Here is a 10,770-nt window from a genome sequence, read left to right on the forward strand (position 1 = left end):
CAGTAGTACTGACATTCTTAGTTTGATGGCCAGTAGCTCTACTGTAAGTATGGCTTTTGTTGATGTTAGGATTACCAGAGGACTTGATGGCGCTTTTACTTCTAAAATCTATAGGAAAAGTTACGATACAAATACGTTTGTCCAGAGACAGAGTATACATTCTGGGCACATTTTTAATAATGTTGTGACAGCACAGATGTTAAGAACATCCAGATTGACAGCAGGTGACTCCACCTTCTCTTGTGAATTGAAACATATGGAACAGCGATTCCTTGAGAGGGGTTATAATAAGAAAGAAATCAGCTCGGTTACAGCTCGAGCATATACATCTAGAACTCAGGAAGGTAAGCCATATTTCTCTTCACCCACTCAATTTTGCAAACAGAAAGTGTCCAACTGTAAACTGAGACTACCAGTTACTTATGCCAGCAACATGAGATTGTTGAAGGACATCTATACTAAACACTGTGATATACTTAGATCTAATGAGAGAGTGGAATCAATAGTAGGAGAAGCCCCGAGCTATATGTATAAGAATAAGAGATCACTTAAGAAATTGCTATGTTATCCAAAGTTTAACTCCAGTACTGATACACAGCTTAATATTGGTACATTTCCTTGTTGGGCATGTAACTACTGTCATTTGATTGACAGTAGTGCTGCATTTGAACACCCAGATATGCATAAAAATATGTTTTTCAGAGCCAGAGCTAACTGTAACACAGTGAATTTGGTTTATTTAACCTACTGCACGGTTTGTTACTGTTTCTACATTGGGATGACAACACGCAGGCTACGAGACAGGATGAGAGCGCATCAGTATGATATCTCCAGGAGAGCTGAGACTAATGCTTTATCTAAGCACATCATGTTACTAGGTGCTCAGCACAATTTTAAGCTTATGGTTGTTGAAACAGTCAATGTGGAGTGATATAAATTATTTATAGAACTAAGGTAGAAAGCAAATAATTTAACTGGATTATTAGAATGAAAGCTAATATGGGGAAAGGCCTCAATGATACATTTTCTATTAAACCAGTTTTAATGAATAGGCCCTTAGCCAGATAGAGATTAATTATGTTCAGTATTTTTTTTAATGTTTTTAGGAATGAAATGTTCTATATGCTTTTAAGTATGAAATGTTTTCATGTTTATATAATGAGTTCTGAGCTGCATTTTTTGGCTGTTGAATGAAATGCTTTATATGTTTTTATGAATGAAATGTTTTTGTATTTATACAATGAGCTTTGAGCTGCATTTTTTGGTGTGACTTTAAGGGCTCTTGTTAATTCCTAATTGTTTTGCATGCTAATTGGCTGCTTTGCTGTTTAAAAGTACTACAGTTTGGATCTTTATTTCTCTGATGAAGCAGCTGCTGCTACGAAAGCACTTACTGTTTGTTCTCCTGTTTGTTCTGGGATTAAATTCTTGAATTTTGCTGCTGTGTTCTGCTGCCTCCTTTGACTGTGACATTGTATGATTTCTTTTTTGGAGGACTGGTTTACCTACACCATAGTCTTTGTTCTTTGTTGCCATGTATACATACATACATACATGCATAAATATATATATATATTTAACCCCATGCCTGCAAACCATCCAGCTTCCCTTAATCAGACTTAACACTTTCCAAGAGTGTACATCGTCTAGTCAACTATGAAGATGCTTTATGCTCTCACTGGCATCCTGGCAATGAGTAATTTAACTCCACCCATGATGGTGACATAAGCACTTGGGGCAGTGTAGGGCCACCTATTCCCCTTTGCTTATGAATGTGTGCGACAATACATGCACCAACAGGTGCTACCTTGACTGGTTTGGATGCACATACCTTGAATTGTGACAGCTCTCAGCTGCCTAGCTGGGGCCCTGTCATCGGAGCAACATCATGAGTTTGCAGGAGCCATTCCTCTCCCAGGATGTACACAATCCAATCCCCTGCCTTCACTGTCAGCTACCAAAGCCACTAGTTGTACTCTGACTGTCTGGGCCGTAGTCAAGGCTTTATCCCTTTGCCATCACCACAAGCTTCATCCTTTTGCAGTTTTACAATTCTCATCTTGTTTAGCACAATGCCTGTACTATAGCACAGACAGTGACTTATGCAGTTTATAATTATAAAATCTCTGAAAGCTTGTTTACCTGTGTAAAATGTATAAATGTTGTTGTTTATACTGTTTTTTTTTTCCACAGGAGCAAATCTAGTTGCTAACTTGGCAGTATATAGTAAACAACTAGGATACAGTTTAATAGTGTAATACGTTCTGGATATGCTGTCTGATTTTAACTATATCATATCTTGCTTAGAATTTTATTATAAAATTTGATTCTTTTATATAGTGTCTTCTTTTCCGAGTCTGCACATATGTCCTAATTTCATGTGGGGTTTTGCACGGTGTGCCAGTTTCCCTCCACACTTGAAAGACGTGGTGCAGGTAAATTTTCAATCCTTAAAAGTTGCTCTTGGTTTGTCTGCCATGTGTGTATCCTTCATGTGATGGGATGGTGCACCTTGGACAGTGTTAACTTCTGTTTACCTTGCACACATTGAATGGTGAGATAGACTATGGCATCCTGCAACCCCGACTTTGATCAAGCAGTTAATCAGTGAATAAATGAATGTTTCCAAATGTGTTTTTTTTCTATGGGGCTTTTTTCCCCAGGCCTCTGCTAAAAAAGGAATATGTATAGATGGACTACCCTTATCAACAAATACAAATAAAGAAATGGTTGAGAACTAGCCATATGACTATTATGGTTCTGTGCCTCTAACCAAACCCCTTTTGGTTCTGCCCATTGTCTAACATTTATTTTAGAGTTGTTTTATTGCAGGTTTTTTTTTTCAAAAATTCTTGACCAGGCCATGAAAGCAGGAAATCATTTCAATTGCAGAAGAGGTCTTGGCTGGCAGTTATCATTGAAGTTTGAAGTTGTGTGCTATAAACGAGCTGCTTCCTGTAATCCCAGGTTTTATTCCCCCACCTCCATTTGCCAATTGTGTGACTCTGAGCAAGCCACTTAACCAGATTGCTATGGGGCATTTGGGAAAGTGGACTAGGTTCTTCGATGGTTTCCTTAACTATGTGCTTAATGACTACCTATGGAAATGGTATGGCTAAGGCTGAATACTGAATGGACAGTACAAGACTGTTATAGTGAAGAGGTTTCACATGTGACCTGGGGGAAGACTGTTTAAGTAGCACTGATTTTACAAAACTCTGGATGTAGTTGATTAGCATTTAGGAGATTAAGCACAACTACTAAGTTGCCTTTTCTAGTTGAGTCTTTGAAAGTGGAGGAGTGTTTGCATCAGGCATTGGTGACAGGTTCATAGATTAGTACTATGCTAACTGCCCTTGTGGGCCATTTTAAGCCTAGTCAATTACCCTATGTGAGAATCAAACCCTGTACCTCGTGTCTTCAAGGTAAACACCCTAACCATTATGCCATCCTCCCACAGGTGTCTGTGGGGTTAGAAGTGCTGCTTTTTCTTAAGCATTATATCTTGCAGTCATAGAATCATTGGGAGCTAGGCTTTCATTTTGCTTTGCTTGCAGTTTTAAAGGGTTCCCACTAGAATTTGTTGAGACTTGAGAGTAACTTAATCAAAAAGTGACTCAGGTACATGGTTTGTACTTCTTGACTGCCTTTTTAGATGCATGATTTAGCTACTAGAAGACCTGGATTGCAGAGGTACTATCATACTAATTATAGCCCCTCCAGGTACTAGTCACTAAGCCCTTAGTTGAGACAGCTTCATGCTGACTCATTTTGATTCTGTCCACTGATTCTAATGATGGCTGGCTGAATGCATAACCTAGAGGACAAAAGACAGTAAGGCAGTGACTCTTTCATGGGCCTGTTGGCAGTCAAAAGAAAAGTCAAGCCGAGGGAGGATTTAGCCTTAATAAAATCTTTGGATATCTGAGTGAAAAAATAAAGTAAAAGTCTGTAGCAGTAGTACATAGGACCTAAGCATAAATAGACTGGCTGAAGGAAAGATGTACAAAAATATTTTAAACCTCCCTTTATTAAGACATCATTGGATGTATGCAAATATCTGCTGAAAAATAATGTTTCAGCACGCTGACTGAAGAAATCCACAAGGCTATGCAAGTCTTTAATGCACTCAGGCAGGCAAGCAGGACCGTTCAAGTTATGCATGTGTTTCAGCCTTATTAGGACGCCATTAGAAGTGGGAAAATTTCTCTTGTGTTCTTAAACATTTTGCTTAAAAGAAACCTATGCTGTGCTAACATCAGCATTTGCTTTGAAAGTAAGCATTCAAAACTTAAGCCAAAGTGAGCTACTTGCAGACTATAACTTTTCTGTTTAATGACAACGCATATAAATGCAAATCACTACATTTTAGACATAGTTGGTAAATTAAATTGTAGTAGCTGGCGTTCCTTTACATTTGTGAAGATTTTGCTGCTCATATAATTTTACCAGTTTTGTGTTTTTTACATCTCGCTTGGAAATCCTAAGCTGATTAATAGTCTATTAAACTGTCTGTCATTTTGTAGTGAAGTGTGCTGCTCTGCAGACTTAAATTAGGTAGTGAACGTACATACTGTCATAGCAGAAGTACTCTGTTTCCAAACAATTGCTAATAAAAGTCCATGTTGTATAAATTCAGAGACGAGCTATTCATTGCCATTTTCATGCAGCAGTGTTCACACAGCTCTTCAGTTACTACATGAGGAAATAATACATTTCTGTGACCGCTGTATAACTTTCCGATTCCGTATGCATAATCTGATGTATATAGTAGCAACTGCTTGTTATAAATGAAAATTTGGGAAGTTGAATTTCTTCTTTTTTTTTATGATTTCTATGTACAGTGATGGAAATTAAATGTTTTTCTTGGCATTAGAAGTTGTGCCATAATAGAACTACTCAACAAATCACATTTGCCCAGTACTCCCTAACTATACTGCTTTTATCATAAGTATGAGTGCTTCCTCAACTGCCAGTGAAGCAAGTTACATACTGATACTTCTGATTTGCACTTGGTCTGTGTGGCTTCTGAAACATTATATGTAGGATAGCTTACCTTTACAGTTACTCCCAGGGTACCTACTGAAATGAAGATAATGGTCAGTAACTATACAAATTTCAGCTCAGCACTGTGTTGTACAAGCTGATGAAAATCATCAGTTAACTATGTACTTAGAACTGTCCACTTTACACTTATAGAAGTGAGCATCATCTTAAGCATTAGTTTGTATTGCATTTTCATTTAAATGGTCAGCTGTATATTCTCCCATGGTTTCTTGTTCACATTCATTCTCTGTTGCTGCATAATAATCTTGGCATTTAAATTGGCTTTCTTGTGGTTCTTGTACACTGTCAATTGTTTGCCTGGTTGAATTTCACTGAAGAGTGTACAGCTGCCCTTAAAGAGGCAGGGTACTAGTGCCAAGTTTGATTAATTATTTTTATTTTAAATGGTCATTAACTAATACTAAATGTATAACAAGTTCACTAAGACCTTGATAATTCTGTATATTGCTTCTCACTGTGCATACTGCTTTGAAATTCTGTATAAGCAAATGGCATTTTTCCTTAAGGGTTCCCTCTGAGCTTAGCTGGTTTTGTAACATTGTAACTGAGGTTATAATCTTCATTTGTTAACTAAATTAAATATTTACATATTTGTATAATTCTGAATTTGATAAGTTTCCTCCTGCATCCCAGAAACATGCCCTGGTTAAAATGTCAATCTTCTAAATTGCCTGTGTGTGTGTCACTTGCATCAGGTTGATATCCCATTCCGGATGAGTTTCTCTGCCATATGCTCGTTGCGTGCTGAGACTGCATTTCCTCCGGGTCCCTGAAGTGGATTAAATGGTTAACTGTGGAATGAATAAAATGTTTCTTTTTCTTCATGGGTATCTTAAAGTCTGGACCCTACTTGGTCCTAGTCAAAGGGTACCAGTGTGCTTTCTGTTGTTCGAATAGTGCTAATGTCTTATGACCTAAAGAGATGATGTAATCCTATTTGCAACTGGGACCAATTTTTTGGGGGGGAGGTTACTGTGTGTGTTATGTAATACCCAATAGATGTAGTGGAAGCCAGTAAATGCATACTTACTACCTTAGGTGCTGTGCAGAGAGTATTTGTTCCTGTCTCAAGAGCTGATATCTCTATTAGGAGTTAACATTTCAGCACTGAACTTTATTCTGATGTGGAATGTCAGGTGCCAGTTGTATTAACTACCCCCATCACTGTCTTGGCTGCTTATGAAGCCTACATCACTGGGAGTGTCTGAGGTATCCTTTATTCAGCTATTGTAGAGCTGTAGCTGCAAGAATTGTTAGGACTTTAGCCAAGGGTGTTGGGATCAGTTGCTATATAAAACTTTGTCAGGTAGATAACTCCGCCACTGCCCCATGATGGATTGCTTTCCTCCTGCCTCTTCCAGTTCTTTCCCATTATGAAAGTTCTTCACAGATACTGAAGATGGTTCTAAGCTACTTCCAACACTTGTCAAAGATTTCTGAGGGAAATATTTGTTCTTTCCATACCTTCCTTTGACCATGGAGTGTCTCCTTCCGTAACCATATTAATAAATGTGTTTCCCTGAAGGGACCATTTTATTGTTGTTCTCTCTGTCATCCAAAGAGACTTGTGCAGTTCTTCCTAGAGCCCTGGTTCATTGTACAGTTTTCTCCATCACCATGTTAGTTGCTCCTGCCCCCCACATCCCTGGTTAGGTTCACCCTTCCTGGAGATGGACAGAGATTCACTTTGCCACTAGAGTCAATCACCTGTGCCAGAAAGAGACTCTGCAAGTACACTTCTCACCTTGGAAGAAACTGATGTTTGTGTAGTCACAGACACTTGGTTCAAGGCTGCTGAGAGCACCCCGACCGTACAATGCTGCAATGCCTTTCACACATTCAGACCCCAAAACAGGTGTGAAAGAACCAAAGGTGGAGGTGTATCCATATTTATCAAATTCAAATATACCTCAAGACTGACAAAAGGTGTGATTCTCTGGAGCTACTCCAGGTCCAATTAACTATAGGAAAAACACCCTTCTATGGCATCGCTAGCTACAAGACCCCCACCATGAATCAAGAGAAGGGGAGACCTACACGAGCACAAACAAGATTGCTACGAGGTTCCTGGACTTGAATTCAGTTCAAATTGCCTGGAACAGTTAGTCCGGACCCCCCCACAAGGGGCTCAGATCTCCTGGACCTAGTGCTTACCAACATGGGGAGTCACTGCACTACCCCCTGTATGTTGCCCTCCCTAGTAAGGTCAGACCATAAGTCTGTCTTGTTTGAAGTAAACATCAAACCTGACACACCCACAGGAGTTAAAAAACAAAAGCTGAAAAAATTTCTCCAAAGCAACTTATTGCTTACTAAGTGATGGTATAAGAAGTTTCAAAACCTCTGCCAACATAGACAACAATGTCTCCTATGCCAAGCAATACACAATTGCCATATATAGCCAATTAAACAAATGCATTGACTCAGCCTTATATAACAGGAACAGAACTAGATCTCCCTAAAAGAACAAGCCACCCCGGTGGAATGCAAGTATAAATAAGTTGTACAATAAAAGAAAGAAGCTGATATCTAAGAACAGGAGGGAACTAGCCCAACAGAGGAAGAATACCCTCTACAGCTTGAACAAGCAAATCGGATGTCTTAAGTCCTCTAAGGCTAGCTACGAATTTAGCATCCCTAGCTAAAGACAATTATAAGGCATTCTTTACCTATATCCGTAACCTAAGAGGGAATGCCCAGGTGTGTGCTGAAATTATAGTAAACTGTACCACTCACACTGAACTTGAGGAAATTGTCAACCTGCTAACCGACAGATTTGGTGAAAACTTCACCCCACCCCCCCGTCCCCACCTAGCATACCCCAAATAATTCCCAACACCAGTCCTCTACTGAGTACCTCCAAAGAACAAGTCATGCAAGCTCTCTCCAAGGCCAAAAACATAGCATCTTTAGGACCAGAAAACATCCCAGGCTACCTACTCAACAGTCTAAAACAAGACCTAGCAGAACCCTTCGGCATTGTCTTCAACCATCGCTTGAAAATAGGCTTTGTCCTGGCAGACTGGAGAACAGCAACAGTAATCCCCTCGGACAAAGGAGATCCATCAACTGACTCTGGAGCTATAGACCCATAAACCTAACCAGCTTTATCTTCAAGTTCATGGAAAGAATCATCATGGACCTTATCCACAAGGACATAAGCGAGCTTCAAACTCCTGACCTGAACCGGTTTGACTTCAAGGGTAGATCTTGATTATTAAACCTGGTGGACTTCTTTGAGAATGTCACCAAAGCCCTGGATGAGGGCAAAATGGTACATACAACCTATCTTGATTTTGCCAAGGCTTTTATCACAATCCCACATTCGGGTATTGTGGAGAAGCTCTTCCAACTTGGGATCTACCCATAGAATACTAGATGGGTAGCAAACTGGCTCACTAATGGAATGTACACTCTCAAAATTGGGGAGTCCACCTCCACCAGTAGGCCAGTTACCAGCGGGCTACAGCAAGGATCTGTCCTGGTCCCGCTACTGTTTGGAATCTGTTTATCTGAAGTTCAGGTGAAGGTAGATGGGCCTGTCTCTTACTAAGTTTACAGATGACTGTGAACTAGGTGCAATTAGAGTCCCCAACAATGTTAACATATAAAAGGGCTGATCCAGACAAATGATTGGTGCCAAACTCACGGAGTAAAACTTATGCAAAAAAATGCCTCATCATCCCCTTTGGCAAAGAAGTAGTCCCTGCTAATTATGATATAGAAAGAACGCCTCTAAGTACAATCTCAGTGGTGTGAGACTTGGGAACACAGGTTGATAGCAATCTAAACTTCGATCATCGTGTGTCTGTGGTGGTAACAGAAACATTCTACATTCTGCATCTCATAAGTAAGGGCATTTCATCCAAGACCCAAGGAGGTTATAGCTCCTCTGTACTCTACCCTTATCAGACCACTAGTTGAGTACAGTGCTCCCTTCTGTATATACCTCACCAGACACTTGCAGCAATTGGAGAGACTACAGAGGATTCTCACCAAGAGAATCCAGGGCCTCCAAAACATGACATACATGGAAAGACTAAAAGCCCTGCCACTGTACTCTGTACAATACAGGCTACTGAGTGGCGACTTGTGCCTGACCTACAGAGCAGCCTTGGACCCTACCCTAATGGAATTGCTGGACATCTGCAAATCATATGGGACAACAATAACTCACTCCAGAGATCTCAACCTAGCCTGTGAAATGAACAGATCATGCTGGAGAGACAGATATATCTCCCAGTAATTACCACTCCTCTGGAACAAGCTCCCACTCCATGTGAAGCAGAGCTCCTCAATGACCCTATTCAAGTGCAACCTTGACAACTAAATGGGTGACTTTAAATTTATCCCGGGGGTGGTACCTATGTCCCTCATGGACAGGGGCAGTCAGTACTAATCACAGTATCTCTCTTCAAACAATGACCATCTAAATTGGGTCAATAAGGTTGTTAGGGTTTTGACATGGCTAGGCTTGTAAAAGTCCCAGAAAGTTTGTTTTGAGCATCGTGATAGTTTCTACTAATAACTTCTATCTGCAATTCAGTCACAGCAGATAAGACCATAAGTTCATGTATTTTAAATGGTGTAATGAAATTTTTATTCAGGCACAACACAGCAAGCTTTTGTCAGGTAGGCAATACACAGACTGCCTCACTTTAACATTTCGGACATAATTCAGGTTGCTTCAGTTCAGGAAAACAAATGGGAACTGGGACTGGTTTCTTTTGAGTGTAACAGGCATGAAATCAAAACAGCACAAACATTTACCTGATGTAGTAACTCCAAGTCCACAGTTTCAGCACATGCTGGGAACAATTGCTTAGTCTGATACTGTCTCTCAGCATTTGATAGACAGTTTATACGGTACTTAAAAGCAAGCTTCTACGATGTTCTTTGTGTTTCACTGTTACAGTCATCACACTCGGGTTATCTGCCTGCAGGTAGCCCTCAGTCTGCCCGAATACCAGAGACTTAGTATTTCTGTGTCAGATGCTGTCGCTCCAGGACTGATGTCAGGGGTATAAAAACAGGCAGCCGATGCCATTACATTAGTCTTTTTTGCCGAGGAGCCTGAAGCAGAAGCAGTTCGCAAGTGCAGGTCGGCTGCTACCTGAATTTTTGTTTACAAATTTAATAATCCTGAAGTCTTCTAAAGCTAAGTACCCTGTTGGGGATCCTTTTTTCTTGCTCTAACTGATGTCAGAAAAAGTTAACTGTTGTCTTATCTGTGGAAAGCAAATACCTCACAGAGATTTTCATTCTTACTGCATCACCTGTTTAGGCCCAGATCACGACATCCCTCTCTGTCAGTTTTGTGCCTTATTTAATGCCCAAGCTATTTGTCATTGGGCTCTCTTTGTTGCTAAATTCTTTCGCTCTCCATCTCCATATTCTGAAATGGCTTCGGTAAGCCATCAGACTACTGATATTCTGAAAAAACGTAAAGATAAAGACAGACCGCATAGGTCCAAAACTGCCAACGATGCTTCCGTTAAGCTAGTTGCCAGTCCGCCGGTACTCAGTGAGCCTGATGCCTGCTTCAGTGGATTCCCAGGCCTCTACTGAGACCCATTCATAGTCTGGTATGCCACAAGACTCTTCATCAACTATGGAACCTGCGGGTGTCTCTACCTTGGATGGGTCCAGAGCTGCTGAGCAGGCACCGGCTTCTGAGGGCAGTTTTTATTTTTCTCAAACCCG

The 10,770-nt window shown here is 40.4% G+C and overlaps 1 long non-coding RNA gene across 2 annotated transcripts in view; it reads left to right on the forward strand.

The window, feature by feature from the left end:
- The window catches only part of LOC122798210, a 330,520-nt gene extending 328,092 nt beyond the window's left edge, over nt 1–2,428 (forward strand). For both annotated transcript variants that reach the window (XR_006364230.1, XR_006364229.1), the window contains exon 3: nt 2,341–2,428. This is a non-coding gene — a long non-coding RNA (uncharacterized LOC122798210). The remainder of the gene's footprint in view (nt 1–2,340) is intronic.
- The last annotated feature ends 8,342 nt before the right edge of the window (nt 2,429–10,770 follow it).

This window comes from Protopterus annectens, chromosome 3.part1 (assembly GCF_019279795.1).
Source record: "Protopterus annectens isolate FY-2018-M chromosome 3.part1, PAN1.0, whole genome shotgun sequence".
Taxonomy (NCBI): Eukaryota; Metazoa; Chordata; order Ceratodontiformes; family Protopteridae; genus Protopterus; species Protopterus annectens.